Raw genomic sequence first — 17874 nt, forward strand, 5'->3', positions numbered from 1 at the left:
TGAAAATGGGATTTCCCAGTGTAGTCTGGAACTTGCCATGTATCCCTAGCTGACCTCACCCTCAAAATCCTCCTGCTTCAGTCTCCTGGGTGCTGGGAGCACTGGTGTTTGCTATCAGGCCCAATTTAGGAGTGTATTTTAAATGGAAAAGAATCCCCCAAAGAAACATGTACCTATTAAAAGAAAAATCCCATGACAGCAGTATCTGCCAGATGCAATGAGAATTCATGGGGCTCTGTTCTCCAGAGATAAGCCGTGGAGCACCCATCACATGACTGCTCCAGACCTCCCTCTGCATGTTCAAGTGTATGGTAAAACTTAGGTTTTTAAGCCGGGCAGTGGTGGTGCACTCCTTTAATCCCAGCACATGGGAAGCAGAAGCAGGTGGATCTCTGATTTAGAGGCTAGCCTACTCAGGAGGAAGAGGCAGGTAGAACTCTTGAGTTTGAAGCCAACCTGGTCTACAGAGCGAGTTTCAGGACAGCCAAGGCTGTGCAAAGAAACCCTGTCTTGAGAAAAGGTAAAACAAAATAAAACAACAAAAAAAAAACACTTAAATTTTTAGTCAATTATGCTCTATTTATCCTATTATTGCGATATGTTTTTGCAGAAAGTAGTAGCTCTTCAAGTATGGAGATGATAGACCATTTGCTTAACGTGCTGAAGCCCTAGGGGCCCAGAAATCAAAAACCCAAACCAATCAAAAGAGTAGCTCTTGAAATGCAGTTTTTTTGTTTTTTGTTTTTTGTTTTTTGCAGAGTGGGGTGGGTGGGTGGGTGGGGGTTGAGTTTCCAAGACAGGATTTCTCTGTGTTACAGCTCTGGCTATCCTGGAACTCACTCTGTAGACCAGGCTGGCTTCAAACTCAAGAGATCTACCTACCTCTTCCTCCTGAGTGCTGGAACTAAAGGCACTGCCACCACCACTCGGCTGAAATGCAGAAGCTCTTAACCTGGTAGGTGCGTGGCAAAGTGACCAATAAATTGTATAAAATACTGTGTTGTGTGCATCTGTGAGCAATTTTTAAAGGCAGTGGCTATGACCCTCTTCTAAATTTTAAGAATGATCCAGATGTAAGATTCTTGATTTTTAGATGGAGAAAGAGGCCACGATGGAAAGGGACTCAGGTGAGGCAGATGGGAAGTGGGCCCCTCAGATGGCCTTGAGATCAGTACCAGAACACTGCAGTCGTCTGGACCTGGGCACCCTGCCCTGGCCTCATCAAGGAGCTGTGTCCTGCAGAGCCAGGAGAGTGAGGGAGTCAGCCTGCTCAGGCTGCCAGGATGAGTCTCTGCAGTCCCTGCCGAGAGATTTACAGCTGCCAGCTACTCACCGAGGTTACAAAGATAAGTCCTGGTGCAGTACTGGGGACTCTGCAGTGCCTGTGGGAGGCCTGGCTTCTCCAGGCTCCGGGCAGCCCTCCCAGAGCTAGCCTAAGCTAGCATAAACAGGAGTGGGTAAGGGGCAAGCAGGGTCCCCTATCATGGGCAGAACATGAGCGCTGGACCCGCCCCTTCCTTTATTTTGGTTGTTTTTGTTGTCATTAGTTTTATACGGCCGTGTGCATACTAGACAAGGGCTTGTCCACTCATTAACTACAGCCCCAGCTCATCTGAGAGTGATTGATTACTACAGCCAGGCAGGCCTTGCGGAGCTTGGATACTTAGGTCTTTCCTAGATGCAGCAGGATAGTCTCATATCACCCAAACTAGCAGCCACCATCATTGAGTGTGCCTCCTATGCTAAGCATGGAACCCCCACCCCGCCCACACACTTCATCTTTCAGCTAGCCCCAGCCAAGTGGCCCCAAACCCAGCGGGCAGGCCCTGTTACTCTCCCCACTCATATGGCTCAGAGAGGCCCAAATGCTTGCACAGGGGTTGGAGGTATATCTCAGTGAGTGTTAACAAAAACAGAAGCCTGAACAAGGCCACCGGGGTCATCAGATGTGGATTAGAGCCTGGTAGGCCAGTCCCCGCTTTACTGGCAGGTTGTCCTCAAACTCAATATGAAGATGATGATGATGATGACCTTGAATTGATCCTCCTGCCTCTACTCAAGTATTGGGATGACAGGCATGCACCATCACACCTGGTTTTATGCAGTGCTGAATATGGAACCCAGATACTAGGTAAGGCCTCTACCAAATGGGCTACATCCATAACCCCTATAATTCTTTTTGTTGTTATTTTTGGGGTGTGAGAGTGTGGGGGGGTGTGAATATTTGTGCACTTGCATACAGATAAAATTGCATACTCTCAAAAATGCGACTGGAAAATGAGAGAGCATATGGATGGAAATCCATGGCAAAAATCATATTCAATAGCTGGCCAGTGGTGGCACACGCCTTTAATCCCAGCACCCGGGAGGGAGAAGCAGGTGAATCTCTGAGTTCAAGGCCAGCCTAGTCAACAAAGTAAGTTCCAGGACAGCCAGGGCTGTGAGACCCTGTCTTGAAATACGAACAAGCAAAATGCACGTGACACAATTCCAGAAGAGAACAAGAGCCTCACTCCTCGGTGGCATTTCACTCCTCCATAGGTGGCAACGGTGTCTTCGGAGAACAGCATCTGCTTGGTACCCCAGGAGGTAAACAGGTGGGGCCGAGGGGGTCAGCCAGTTTGGGACATCCTGGTCTGCTTTTCTGTTGCTGTGATAAAACACTGACCACAAACAACTTGGAGAAAGAAAGAATTCCCTTCATCTTACACCTCCCAGGCCATGCTCCATCACTGAGGCAACTCAGGGCAGGAAGTCCACCTGGAGGGAGGCACTAGCAGAGACCGTGGAGCAGCACTGTTCACTGGCTCACTTTTCATGGCTTGCTCAGCTAGCTTTCTTACACAGCCCAGGACCGCCCACCTAGGAATGGGACCCCACACTGGGCTGGGAGAAGATGTTCCACAGACTTCGGTAGGCCAATGTGATGCTGGCACTTCCTCAACTGAGGTTCCCTCTTCTCAGGTGACCCTTCCAAGTGGCAGGTGAGAGGCCCGTGGGGTGGGATTTCCTCGTCTGGCAGATTTGGAGACTGGACATTGAGTTTTGAGCAGGTCGGTGCCCGCTCACTTAGTCACTGGTATGGTTTAGATCTGGAGTATTCTCCTGATGCCTGTGTGTCAGAGCCCTGGTCCCCAGCCTATTGCTTTGGGGAAGTGGTGGAACCTTTAAGAGGTCACTGGGGATCCTGGGAGCCCGGTCTCCTCCTCTTTCTCTCTCATGTGCTGATTGTAAGGGGAGCAGTTTTGTTGTAACTCTCGCTGTGCTATGCTCTATCTTACAGTGAGCCCAGAGCCGGGAGCTTTTGAACTATGAGCCAAAATAACCCTTTTTTCTATACATTGAGTGTCTGTGGTGCTTCTCTCAGGGATGGAAAGCTGACTGACGTATCACCCCCACAAAGGTTTTGTTTTCACCCTGGCTTGAGTGTGGTCCCTCTGCCACCCTCATAAGACCTTGGGGTTAGCCCTTGTCTTGTTCTTGTGGTCTCTGGAGGATTTGTAGCATATCCTCTGTAAGGCAGCTGTGTGCTGGTCCCTTCAGTCAGTCTCCTGGGCCACAGCCCAGGATGCCCAGGACCTCAGTGCACCGAGGAACCTTCATATCCGTAGTATGAAGACCAAGAGGCTGAACCTTCACAGCTGGAGGAGCATGTGAACAGATAGGAAGCAGGGAGGGGCATAAGGGTGACCAGGAACTGGTGTCCTGCTTTCGTCTGAGGCATCTGCGTGTCCTTGGCATTTTCACACTTGGGTTTTTGTCCACTTCTTGCAGCCTGTCAGTGACTTTTACCCCCATCCTACAGAGGGCAGGAGGCACCAGAAGGTTTAAAACTTACCTGAGTGCTGGGCATGATGGTACACACCTATAATCCCAATTACTCTGGAAGCTGAGGCAGGGGGATCCTTGAGCCCAGAAGTTTGAGATCAGCCTGGGCAACACAGTGAGACCTTGTCTAAAAACTCCTAAAATAATACATTTTCATGAGAAGTGAAGGAAACTTGCCCAGTGTCGCCCAGCTAGAAGCAGCACTACCATTTACACCCCTTTCTTTTTGTTAATGGACACACAACCCACTCAACATAGTATATGCTCCGTGTTAAAGTACGGAGTTCGGTGGCTGTATCACAGTCTGTCTCCGTTGGGGTCTCTATTGCTGTGAAGACACCATGACCACGGCAACTCTTAAAAGGAAACATTTAATTGAGGTGGCAGCTTACAGTTTCAGAGGTGTAGTCTGTTATCATGGCAGGGAGCATGGCCGCTCTGAGTATGGCGGCATACAGGCAGACATGGTACTGGAGAATTCTACATCTTGACCCAAAGGCAACAGGAAGGGAACTGTTTCAATGGATGTGGCTTAACCATATATGAAACCTTAAAGCCCACCCCCACAGTGACACACTTCCTCCAGCAAGACCACACTGACTCCATGAAGGCCTCACCTCCTAATAGTGCCACTCCCTTTGGGGGCCATTTTCTTTCAAACTACCACATAGTATCACCTAATCCCAGAGCACTTTATCTCCTCAAAAAGAAGCCCCCTACCCACTGGCTATCCTTCCCTGCAATGGTTCAGATAAACAATATCCCCTAAAAGTCCATATGTGAAGGTTTGGTCTCAGGAGTGGTGGTTCTAGACAGTGCTGTGGACTTTAGTAGGTGAGAGGTCATTTGGGGATTGGGAAGTCTGTCTGCCTGTCTGTCTCCATCCCCCTCTCCTCTCTGCTGGCTTATGACATTACAACTCGGCCCAACGTGTTTCTTCCCCATTGTTCCTCACTGTCCTGTCTCATCAGAGACTGTCTGAGTTACTTTTCTGTTGCTGTGACTAAACACCATGACTGAGGCAACTTAGAAAAGAAAGCGTTTGGTTTGGGTTTTGGTTTGAGAGGGTTAGAGTCCTTAGTGACAGAGCAAAGGAGTAGCTGAGAGATCGCTTCTTGATCCACAGCCACCAGGCAAAGAGAGACTGGGAAACTCACAAGTCTCTTGAAACCTCAAAGCCTGCCCCCCAGTGGCACCCCTTCTCCAACACCACACCTCCTAATCCTTCCCAAACAGCTCTATCAACTTGGGACCAAGTGTTCAAATATGTGTGCTTATGGGGGTCATTCTCGTTCAAACCACCAACGAGACCATAAGCAATTCAACCCCTGATCTTGAACTTGAACCTCCAGACTATAAACTAACCTTTTCTCTTTATCACTTGACTGCCTCAGAACCACAGTCACACAAATCTGACTAACACACACCATTTCTCTCAATTCTCTCTAGTCCCAGGTAACTGCTAAATTATTCTTTATGGATTTGCCTATTCTGAGCATGTCAATAAATGAGATCTATACAATACTTGCCTCTTATGTATGGCTTCTTTCACTTAGCAAGTTTTCAAAGTTCATTCACATTGTAGCATGAGTTGCTACTTCATCGCTTTGTGTAAATACAAGCATTTATCCAGTGTATGGATTCAGACATTTTCTCCATTCACTCATAACCCAGGTCATTGTAGCCCCCAAGCCAAATGTTTTTTTAGGTGGCTTCAGTACCAGCCACGTGGCCTTAGGATGTTAGGAACTATGATATTGCTAGTGTCTCTCATCTTACTTATGACGATGTTATGCAGGTTAATGACTACACAGCTGGGGGTCTGAAGGGCCACCAAACCAGAAGAAGGCTCAAAGGGCAGGTTGAAGGCTGGAACAATCTCAGTAACAGAGTGCCTGCCTAGCAGGTGAGGTCCTAAGTTCACAATCACCACCTGGAAGAAGTAAAGGAGAGGAGAAGAAGGTACTGATGGTGACAGGTTGACCCCTGAAGTGGGGATGCTAGGACCCCTGTCTTGCACCTTAGGGGTTACACTTAGACTCAAGGTGAAGTTTGCTGAGAGGTGGGCTCAGAACCACTCCTTAATGTTGGTAGTGATAATTGTTTAAAAGTAATAACTTGCTGGGCATGTGGCTCACTGGGTAGAGTGCCTGCCTAACATGCCTAAGGCCCTGTACTCAAATCACCAGCATCACATAATATGGAAGACATGGTGAGCCATGCCTGTATTCCTTCCACCCAGGAGGTAGAGACAGTAGGGTCATCCTCAGCTACATGTGAAGTTTGAGAGTGTCTCATAAAAACAAGAAAGTAGTAATAATGTCAATTGTGAAAGCTCAAAACAGCCAGCCACGTACCTGGCTAGCTGGCTCATCTCTTATGTACCCACTATGCACCTAACCTCCACTGGGGATTGGGCTTGCCTAGGAGTCACTTCACTGTTGACATTCATAACAGCGACCTCTGGGTAGCTGCATTAGTAAACTGAGGTCCAGAGAGCTGAAGAGACTTAGCAAGTCACACAGCTATTAATCAAAGGTCTGTGTGATGCTCTGCACCTAAGGGCAAGGCCTTACACAGGGATGTCTTTTTGAGAGAGCCCTCACCCCTCCATCGCACTTTTTTTTTTTTTTTTTTTTTTTGGTTTTTCGAGACAGGGTTTCTCTGCGTATCTTTGGTGCCTGTCCTGGAACTCACTCTGTAGACCAGGCTGGCCTCGAACTCACAGAGATCCTCCTGCCTCTGCCTCCCAAATGCTGGGATTAAAGGTGTGCGCCACCACCGCCCAGCATTTTTTTTTAGACTTTTTTTTTTTTAAAGATTTATTTATTTATTATGTATACAGTGTTCTGTCTGCATGTATGACTGCAGGCCGGAAGAGGGCACCAGATCTCATTACAGATGGTTGTGAGCCACCATGTGGTTGCTGGGAATTGAACTCAGGACCTCTGGAAGAACAGTCATTGCTCTTAACCTCTGAGCCATCTCTCCAGCCCCTCCATTGCACTTTTGACTTTATTGTCTGGTGTGGTCCCAGGAGGCAAGTGGGACCCAGGACCTGACAACGAAACCACACACATTCATCATCAACTGTGAACAGGATGGGCGGCGTGGAGCTCAGTTATAGAGCACCTGCTGAGCCTGCGTGAGGCTCTGTGTTCCATCCCCAGCACTGCAGAGAAAAGAACAAAATGATAAAAATGCAGGAAATGTCTCAGTTTCGTTTCAGAGGACTGAGGCATTCCATTCTCTCCCTGGGTCCTGTGACCACCCTTTTCTCCGGACAAAGGCAAATAGCGCTGTCAACTAACAGGTGACGTGAGAGAACTGCATAATGTTGGTGGGGTTCCTGGTCCAGAAAGCAGAACAGTCCATCCTGGTATGGATGAGACCCTTCCTCAAAGAAGTGGGAGGTGTTGCCTGATGGAGACAGGAGGAGAGACAGAAGGCTGGTTAACAATGTGGATTTGGGAGCAGAATTCTGTATTCTGATCATATCTCTAGCATGCCATTAATCCCAGCATTCAGGAGGCAGGGGCAGGCAAATCTCTGAGCTTGAGGTTAGTCTGGTCTACAGAGTGAGTTCCGGGACAGCCAGCACTACACAGAGAAGCCCTGGGGGACAGACACGACAAATCCTGGCTGTGACTCCGGGGAGAGGGTGTGTGAAAGCATCTGACATGGAGCGCCTAGCATCTCCCGATGAAGGAAAGGTGAAGAGCAAAGCCGCCACAGCTGATTCCAGAAGATTCCAGAGGAACTAACAGGGCGAGCAGTTGTCACCAATAGCTCAACCCATGGGGCACGCGGGGTGGAAGCAGTTCTTGAAGCCCTGACGGTGGGTCTGCCCCTGAGTGGTTGAGAGACGTGGGCCCCAGCAGGCCTTGAAGAGGAGGCTGAGAGCTAACAGGAAGAGACTGACTGCCAGCAGGCCATGGTGGGTGTCAGAGGCTGCTGGTGTGTGTGTGTGTGTGTGTGTGTGTGTGTGTGTGTGTGTGTGTGTGTGTGCCATGGTGGGTGTCAGAGGCTGCTGGTGTGTGTGTGTGTGTGTGTGTGTGTGTGTGTGTGCCATGGTGGGTGTCAGAGGCTGCTGGTGTGTGTGTGTGTGTGTGTGTGTGTGTGTGTGTGCCATGGTGGGTGTCAGAGGCTGCTGGTGTGTGTGTGTGTGTGTGTGTGTGTGTGTGTGTGTGTGTGTGTGTGCCATGGTGGGTGTCAGAGGCTGCTGGTGTGTGTGTGTGTGTGTGTGTGTGTGTGTGTGTGCCATGGTGGGTGTCAGAGGCTGCTGGTGTGTGTGTGTGTGTGCCATGGTGGGTGTCAGAGGCTGCTGGTGTGTGTGTGTGTGTGTGTGTGTGTGTGTGTGTGTGTGTGTGCCATGGTGGGTGTCAGAGGCTGCTGGTGTGTGTGTGTGTGTGTGTGTGTGTGTGTGTGTGTGTGTGTGTGCCATGGTGGCTGTCAGAGGCTGCTGGTGTGTGTGTGTGTGTGTGTGTGTGTGTGCCATGGTGGCTGTCAGAGGCTGCTGGTGTGTGTGTGTGTGTGTGTGTGTGTGTGTGTGTGTGTGTGATGGTGGGTGTCAGAGGCTGCTGGCCAGGATGGGAGGATGCCTGGTGTGTGTGTGTGTGTGTGTGTGTGTGTGTGTGTGTGATGGTGGGTGTCAGAGGCTGCTGGCCAGGCCAGGGGAGGATGCCTGGTGCGTGTGTGTGTGTGTGTGTGTGTGTGTGTGTGTGTGCGCGCGCGTGTGCCATGGTGGGTGTCAGAGGCTGCTGGCCAGGCCAGGGGAATACCTGGAACAGAGAGCTTTGTGGGCAGGTGTGTGTGTGTGTGTGTGTGTGTGTGTGTGTGTGTGTGTGTGTGTGTGTGTTCATGGGTGTGTGTGTGTGTGTGTGTGTGTGTGTGCGTGTTTGTGTGTGTGTGTTTGCGCGCGTGCACGCGCGCCAGGGGAGAATGCCTGGAGCAGAGAGCTTTGTGGGCAGGCCCGTGGGGGGGTGGTGAGGGTGAGGGTGAGGGTGGGGGTGGAGGTATGAGGGGAGCAGCCTTCTGGGAGAAGCCTGAGCTTGTCATGAAATCCTAGTTCCAGACTAGATCTCCTGTTGCCTCAAGGCCTCACCCACAGGGAAGGGGGGCAGGCGATGGAGTGAAATGGAGAGTGTGGTTCAAACCCAAGTCACTGAACATACTACAATGATGGACGTCTCCCTGTGTGCACAGAAAGGGTAAGTGTCTTGCTCAGGCTCACACAGCCTGAAACAGCAGATCCTGTGTCCAAGATGCCCAGGCCCATGTAGTCATAGCTAGACAGACGCTTTCTAGAAGTACTAGCTTCCTCCCAGCACAGACCCCAGCCTTGTATGTCTTCATGAAATGACGATATGGCTTTGCCCTTCCCAGCAGTATTGTGTAAACAAAGGGATGTATTTGCATAGGCTAGACTATATAACATTGGTTCTCAACATGTGGGTCACGACCCCCACAGGGCCACATATTAGATATTTCCATTATGATTCATAACAGTAGCAAAATTGCAGCTATAAAGTAGCAACAAAATAATTTTATGGTTGGGGTCACCACAACATGAGGGGCTGTTTAAAGGGTCGCAGCATGAGGAAGGTTGAGAACAGTGCTCTAGAGCATGGTGAGTCGTAGACACTGTCATCACTACTGTTTGTACCTTTACTAGGAAGGTGGAAGGATGATTCAGCCCCGTTACTGCACAGAGGAAGAAACTGAGGCATGACGGGGTATGTAGATCATGGCTGGTAATCAGAAAAGAAACTCCCGAAATCCTCCTGGGTATGAAGCCTGTCATCTCCAGCCTCCTGGCCTGGCTGCTGATGACCCATTCCTTCCCAGGAGGGTAGCTGGGAAGAAGCCCTGACGTTACCAACCCTGCTGTGTTCTCCCAGTTGTAGAAGGTGGACCACAGGTAGCCACAGCGTCCAGAGTTCTCACCGGCACAGCTGACAGTCTCGGAGACCCCAGGCAATTCAGCTCCCACCCCCACTCTTCCGGGGGATTAAGCGTCCTCACGGTGGTTGTTTTTTTATTTTGTTTTGCGCCCTACAGGACAGACTGCCTTCCCAGTCATGACTTTAGAGCCCCCTAGTGGCCAGCACGGGGTAGAGCTAGAGCGTGCCTACCCTGGGGCTCCCGCTCAGCTCTGCCGGGAGCTCCATGTGCCTCTGGGCCCCTGGAAGCAGCTGCTCAAGCAGGACTCCCAGAACCAGACCCACTCTAGGAGCTATGGACCCAAACTGGTGGGGTGAACTGGCTAGCACACACCCGCAAAGTCCTCTCTCCTTTTGTTCCCAGGACACACCCATTCCAGGTGCCCCACTTATCAAAGCCTCTATAATGGGGGAACATCTGACATTTTAGTGAGAGAAAATGGGGTCTCCCTGTTTAGGTCAGGTTGGCCTCAACATCCTCCCTCCTGACTCAGCCTCCCCATTAACTGGAGCTGCATATGTATGTACCACACCCAACTAGGATTATAGGCTTTTAAAATTCATTTACTCTAGTATTAGATTAAAATAAAGCTTCTTAATCTAATAAACGTTTATCTAATAGACTTTTATCAAAGTTTATTTTAAACTGGGTGGTGGTGGCGCATGCCTTTAACATGCCTCTCGGGAGGCAGAGGCAGGTGGATTTCTGTGAGTCTGAGGCCAGCCTAGTCTAAAGAGCAAGATCCAGGACAGCCAGGACTGCACAGAGAAACCCTGTCTCAAAAGAGAAAATAATAATAATAATAATAAAAACTTTCTTATAATCTAGGATTATACGCTTTTAAAGTTTATTTAAAAGAGAAGGTCCTCTGTAGTCCAGGCTGGCCTTGAGCACACTGTGTAGCCAAAGATGACCTTGACATCCACACCCTCCTATCTCCTAAATGCCAGGATAATAGGTGTGTGCTACCATATCATCTCCATTTCATTTTGTTTGGACCAGGGTTCAGCAGGTAACTATAACTTTTTTTTTTTTTGTAGTTGGCATCTGCTTGGGCAGCATCCCTCCTCCAGACACTTAGCAACAGGGAGCTGGGGCGCCTGGGACTCAGCAGACCCTTTAAGAGGCTGGGCAGTGGTGGCACACACCTTTAGTCCCTGTAGAGCCAGGCGGGTCTCTGTGAGTTCAAGGCCATACTGGTCTACAAAGCAAGATCCAGGACAGGCACCAAAACTACACAGAGAAACCCTGTCTTGAAAAACAAAACAAAACAAAACAAAAAGCCTTACTGCTTACGACTTGGGGCCCAGAACTCTAGGTGCCTGCTTCTTCTGACCCAGTGCAGCCACACTGATTGGATCAGGGTTCCGAATCAGGAGGCAGAATCCTGAGGTCACAGAATAAAGGCTTGCCCCCTGGTGTCTGAACTCAAAGATTGTGAGGAGCTGCATACATACTTTCTGGAAGGCTGTCACCCTTTAGTCTGATGTGAGAGCTTTAAGTCCACAGGAAAGACAAGAGAAGAGGAATTCAAAATGGGAAATAGCAAGAATATGCTGGAACCCACAGAAAGCAGCAAGAGCCTAGGTGAGTGGCAGAACCCCAGGCTGGTCCTTGCAGACCTGGGTGGGACGTGGAGGTGTCTTAAAGGAGCAGGATTCCTTCCCAGAAAGCTACACGCACGCTCATGGCCTGGGAGTTGTGGAGCCCAGGCCATGCAGCTTCTCACCAACAAAAGGAGCTAGTCAGAGGTGCCAGAGTCACACACCGAGTGCTGGTTTCACCTCTGCTCTCCAATCCTGCACATGCATCTTTCCTATGTCCCACCCAAGAAAGGGGACGTAAGGAATGTCAGTCCAGCCAAAACGGTATGTTAAAAATCTACCGGGAAAGCCACGTGTGGTGGTCACACCTGTAACCTTAGCCCTAGGTGGGGCAAAGACAGGCTAATCTCAATGAAGTCAAAAACAATCTGGTCTAGGTAGCAAGTTCCAGGCAAGCCAGGGTTATATTGTGAAACCCTTGTCTCAAAAAACTAAAAGCAAACAAGCATGCCGGTGGCCTGACCATGTCAGAGGAGCAGCAGGTGGCAACTGACTGCAGGGTGTCTGTCAGCCCACCAGGAGGAAAATCCCTGATGGTGAATCTCGGATAGGCAAGGCCCTGAGACCACAGACCACAGAGTGTCTTTTGCTTCTGCTGTGCCTTTACGTATTTGCCCCTGCCATTTTCCTCTGGTGTCTGGCATGGTGTGAATGGGTGTGGGGAGATCCCCACTGCCTGTAATGTAGTGTGATTATCCCGTGGAAACATCCCATTCTACTGGGCATTTTTACCTGTGGATTATTATGAAGATGTTTCCTTCCTAAGCTGTATTGTTTAATTGATAATAACCATGCTAGTTTACACAGAGTTTTGATGAATAAAAATAAATACAAGGAAATGTCACACAGTTCAGGTTAATGATTAAGGAAAACAATTGAGTCCCCAGAGCCAGGCTGGCTCTGATTTTCTCAATGCTGAACAACAATGCAGTCACAGGTTTTGATGTTCATCATTAGCTGAAACAAAGCCTTAAAATAACCTCAGGTTAGACCAGATGTTTGGATAATAGCTTTGAGATGAAAAACCCCAGAAAACAATCTAAAGTTCACAAGGATACATCACTGAGTCGTAGATTCATTAGGTTAGGGTCAAAAATACAAAGCAGCCCAATTGTTGCTACTAGGTTTGGTTGGTGATCAAAGGTGATGATTAATTCCTTGTGCCCACTTTTGCCTCAGTCTCTTAATGCAAGAAACTGTTGATGAGTGGGTGTGCACCCCAAAGATTTAAAATAGAGCTGACTGATTCTTTTTCATATATAAAAGTTTAGGTTTGTGATTCCTTTAAGAGTCCTTATAAGACTACCTTTCAAGATAAGACCCTTTCTTTCTAACTGCAAAATGTAGCCTGCTGGTGAAAGTCCTGATTGAGAAAAATACTTTGCTTGCCTACACAGTTAATCTCTAACAAGTTGCCTGGGTATGAATGTATGTGGGTTTTTAGGACAATTTGTTTTTCACCTGTAATACATAAAATGTTTAATCATGTAAAGGAGATGAAAAACATGTTTTTACCTGTATTCATTATAATCATTCGCTTGAAAAATAGAATGTAACCACATTGTAATTCCTATATTGCCTGAAAAACTTTGTTGGGGTATATAAGCTGTAGAAAAAAAAATATACAGTAGAAAGATCACAGAAGAATAGAGAATAAAGAAGGAAATCATCAAGAGAGAGTGTGAGTGTCTTTTCCCCTAACCCCCTCAGATCAAAAAGTCATAATAAGCTCCGACCCAGTGGCTTCCCTTTGAACCCGGTGCTGCTGGAGGTTGGTCCCACAGGCAGCAGTACAAACGGAAGTCCACTGGAGGCAGAGAAGGGAGGCTGTGGAGACGGCTCAGCTCGCAAAGTGCCTCTGCTCAAGTGGGAGGCCTGGAGTCTGATCCCCAGAACCCACATGAAAAAACGCCATGGTGACAAGCGCCTGTAACCTCAGTACTTCGGAGGAAGCAGGATTCTAGTGTGGCCTAATTGGTTAGCTGCAGGTAACCCGTCACGTGGAATTCCAGGCATGAACTCACGCTGTCAGGCCAGGCAACAAGCCCTTACCCACCGAACCATCTTGCTGGCCCTATTGGTTTTTCATATTTGCAGTTCTGAGGATTAAGTTTTGGGCTTCAGGGGCTGGAGAGATGGCTCAGAGGTTAAGAGCACTGCTCTACCATCTGTAGTGAGATCTGGTGCCCTCTTCTGGTCATACACGCTGTATACATAATAGATAAATCTAAAAAAAAAAAAAAAGAAAGAAAGAAAGAAAAGAAAAGAAAAAGGAAAAAGAAAGAAAACTAAGTCAACCTTTAGCCAGGCGGTGGTGGCTCACGCCTTAACCCCAGCACTCGGGAGGCAGAGGCAGGCGGATCTCTGTGAGTTCGAGGCCAGCCTGGTCTCCAAAGCGAGTTCCAGGAAAGGCGCAAAGCTACACAGAGAAACCCTGTCTCGAAAAACCAAAAAAAAAAAAAAAAAATAAAAAAATAAAAAAAGAAAGAAAGGAAGAAAGAAAGAAAGAAAAAGAAAAATCACCATTTGGTAACCATTGTTTTTTCAAGCAAGAATTTTCAAAGGATGCTACAAGGAGTCCGATGAAAGTACCAAGAACAGATGATTTAGTTTCAGCGCTTTCGTAAGATACCTGTCTTAGGTTGAGTTCTGTGGAATCAAATGTTGTGCTAGCTGTTTGTTTATTTGATTGTTATTGTTATTTGCCAATCTGACATAAGCTAGACTAATATGAGAAGAGGGACCCACAGCTGGGAAACTGCCTGTGTAAGACTGGCCTGCAGTAAGTCTGTAGGACATTTTCTTAAGTTGTGACTGATGTAGGAGCTGAGTGAGGCAATCAAAGTGTTCCTCATTGGCCTCTGCTTTGGTTCCATGCCTCAGGAGTTCCTGCCCTGACTTCTTTCTATGGTGGATGTGTAAGTCAAATAAACCCTGCCCCTCCCCGCCCCCGCCCCCCCCCCCCAAAAAAAGAATGCATACTGCTTTAGCCAGGCGGTGGTGGCGCACGCCTTTAGTCCCAGCACTCAGGAGGCGGAGGGGAGGCAGGCGGATCTTTGTGAGTTCGAGGCCAGCCTGGTCTACAGAACGAGATCCAGGACAGGCACAAAGCTACACAGAGAAACTCTTTGTTGAAAAAAACAAAAAACAAACAAACAAAAAGTTTTGAGCTTCAGACATGCCAGGCAAGTGCTCTGCCACTGGGCTATGCTTACCCAGCCCTTCTATACTTTGATCTCTACATGATTTAGGATAAGGAACTCAATGTAAATAGTGGTTAGACCAGTGGTTCTCAATCTGTGGGTCATGACCCCTTTGACAAACCTCTATCTCCACAAATATTTACATTAGGGTTCATAACAATAGCAAAATTACAGTTATGAAGTAGCAATGAAAAAAATTTCATGGTTGGGGTCACCACAACATGAGGACCTGTCTTAAAGGGTCACAGCACTAGGAAGATTGAGAAGCACTGGGTTAGGCTACATTGTTAAGGAGGCAAGGGATGAAGAAGAGTTCCTGTGTGTTTTGTTTTGTTTTTTTGAAACAGGGTTTCTTTCTTTTTTTTTCTTTCATTTTTCTTTTTATTTATTTATTTATTTATTTATTTATTTATTTATTTATTTATTATGTATACAGTGTTCTGTTTGCATGCATCCCTGCAGGCCAGAAGAGGGAGCCAGATCTCATTACAGATGGCTGTGAGCCACCATATGGGTGCTGGGAATTGAACTCAGGACCTCTGGAAGAACAGCCAGTGTTCTTAACCTCTGAGCCATCTCTCCAGCCCCCTTCTTTTTCTTTTTCTTTGTTTTTCAAGGCAGGGTTTCTCTGTGTAGCCCTGGCTGTCCTGGAACTCACTTTGTAGACCAGGCTGGCCTCAAACTCACAGAGATCCACCTGCCTCTGTTCCCTTCATGCTAGGATTAAAGGCGTGTGCCACCACCGGCTTGTGTGTGTGTTGTACACATTTTTTCCTCATATATATTTGTCATGTGTGGGTGGCTGAGCCCATGGATGTATAATCCAGGACTGTCCAGAAGGTTTGCAGGATGGTGAAACTTGACACAAGCTGGAGTCGTCTGGGAAGACGGAACTTCAGCTGAGAAAAAGCCTCCATAGACCGCCTGTAGGCAAGTCTGTGTGGCGTTTTCTTGACTGACAATGGGTGTGCAAGGGCCCAGCCTGTGAAACCTCAGTAAAAAACCAAAAAACCCCCACTCCATCCCCTACAGACAAAGAGAAACAAACCAGGATTCCTAAGTGTAGATAAGAACTTAACCCCTTTCAAGTTCCCAGGTGGTGATATCAGCTACAGGGACTTAAAAAAAAAAACAAAAACCACAAGAATCAGGGTATTCATTCGACTATCTGGCAGGAGCTAATTGGTCATAAAAACATCCCAAACTTCCCGAACCCAGAGACAGCTTGTAAAACTCCTAAACATGGTTGCTGAACAAACGAGAGATAAAGATTACATGAAAGACTGAAAAAAGGGAAACTGATAAGAACCAAAGGAAGAGAGACAGGTTGTGGGAAATGAATTATGTGGTCTGTGCCTTTAAGAACTAGCCTCACGGCCGGGCGGTGGTGGCGCACGCCTTTAATCCCAGCACTTGGGAGGCAGAGCCAGGTGGATCTCTGTGGGTTCGAGGCCAGCCTGGGCTACCAAGTGAGTTCCAGGAAAGGCGCAAAGCTACACAGAGAAACCCTGTCTCAAAAAAAAAACCAAAAAAAAAAAAAAAAAAAATAGATTATTAAAAAAAAAAAATATTTCAGCTGGGCGGTGGTGGCGCACGCCTTTAATCCCAGCACTCGGGAGGCAGAGCCAGGCGGATCTCTGTGAGTTCGAGGCCAGCCTGGTCTCCAAAGCAAGTTCCAGGAAAGGCGCAAAGCTACACAGAGAAACCCTGTCTCGAAAAACCAAAAAAAAAAAAAAAAAGAACTAGCCTCACAAAGAAAGGGGAGGCTCCTTCCAGCCTCACTGCTGCATGTGAGAGATTTGGAACCAGCCTCCCTACCAAGGCTTGTAAACTTAGAACAAACCTTGCTTTTGCATTCTGTACCTAAAGTCTCCGGTGGCCTCTTTGGGGACGCGATCTGGGCACAACACAGCCAACTGTGGGCAGTGCTACCTGTGGGTAAATGGTTCTGGGGTGTATAAGGAAGCAGGCTGAGCAAGCCAGTAAGCAGCAGTTCTTCGGGGCTTGGCTTCCGTTCCTGCCTCGAGCTACTGCTGACTTCCTTCAAGACGGACTGGAAGCTGTAAAGTGAAATAAACCCGTTCTTCTCCAAGTTGCTTTTGGTCATGATCTTTATCACAGCAATAGAAACCTAAGATACCTGGTGACCCAATTAATAGTATCTGAAAAAAGTTCAATTAATAAATTTAATCTAAGTCAGGTGGTGGTGGCACAACCCTTTAGCCCCGGCACTTGGGGGTCAGAGGTAGAGTCAGGTAGATCTCTGAGTTTGAGGCCAGCCTGGTCTACAGAGCTAGTTCTAGGACAGCTAAGACTACACAGAGAAACCCTGTCTCAGGGGAAATAATAATAATAATAAATTTAACCTACACTTAGTAAAATCCCATAATAATTTCTATTCCAGGAGCTGGAGGTATGGCTCAGTGGTTTAGTACTTGACTAGTATGTGCAAGGTCCTTGGTTTAATCCCCAGCACTGTAAAAACAAATGAATAAATGTAAGTAGAACTATACAAGTAGATTCCTGTAGAAGAAATAATACATGAATGGGACCTGGAGAGATGGCTCAGACATTAAGAACACTGGCTGCCCTTCCAGAGAACCTGGGTTGATTCCCAAGACCCATGCTGGAGGCTAATAACTGTAGTAACTCCGGTTCCTGGCGATTCCTCAGGCAATGCATGCCTGCAAGTGGTACATGGACACATGTGCAGGCAAAATACTCATACATGTAACATAAATACGTATTTGAAAATATGAAAATCACACACACACACACACACACACACACACACACACACACACACACACATATATATGAAACCCAGCCTGCTAGATGTAAACTGGTTATAGGCATATGCTGGTTAATAGTGTCAATGAAGCCAGGGGCTAGTGGTGCGCACCTTTAAAGCTGGGTGCATGCCTTTAACCCCAGCACTTGGGAGATAGAGGCAGGAGGATCTCAGTGAGTTTGAGGCCAGCCTGGTCTACAGAGTGAGTTCCAGGATAGTCAGGGCTACACACAGAAACCCTGTCTCGGGAAAAAAAAAAGTGTCAATGAAGGTTCCCATTTCTTCAAGCTCTGGAGGGATCTACTGAGATATCCTGCCATGCTGGTTCCTGACCTGGTCTTCAGAGGTCTGTAAATGCCAGAGTTGTGGGGGTTTTGTTTGTTTGTTTGTTTGTTTTATGTGCATTGGTGGTTTGCCATGGTGTTGGGTACCCTGGAACCGGAGTTACAGACAGGTGTGAGCTGCCATGTGAGTGCTGGGAATTGAACCCAGGTCCACTGGAAGA

General features: G+C 47.8%; 1 long non-coding RNA gene across 1 annotated transcript; it reads left to right on the plus strand.

Moving 5' to 3' along the window:
* Positions 1-6470: 6470 nt before the first annotated feature.
* On the plus strand, positions 6471-13050 carry LOC128109168 (uncharacterized). Its single transcript, XR_008217709.1, has 2 exons — positions 6471-7765; positions 8897-13050. It is a non-coding gene; the product is annotated as an uncharacterized LOC128109168 (long non-coding RNA).
* Positions 13051-17874: the final 4824 nt, after the last annotated feature.

Source organism: Peromyscus californicus, unplaced genomic scaffold (genome assembly GCF_007827085.1).
Source record: "Peromyscus californicus insignis strain IS unplaced genomic scaffold, ASM782708v3 Scaffold_13__1_contigs__length_99412109, whole genome shotgun sequence".
NCBI classification, from domain to species: domain Eukaryota; kingdom Metazoa; phylum Chordata; class Mammalia; order Rodentia; family Cricetidae; genus Peromyscus; species Peromyscus californicus.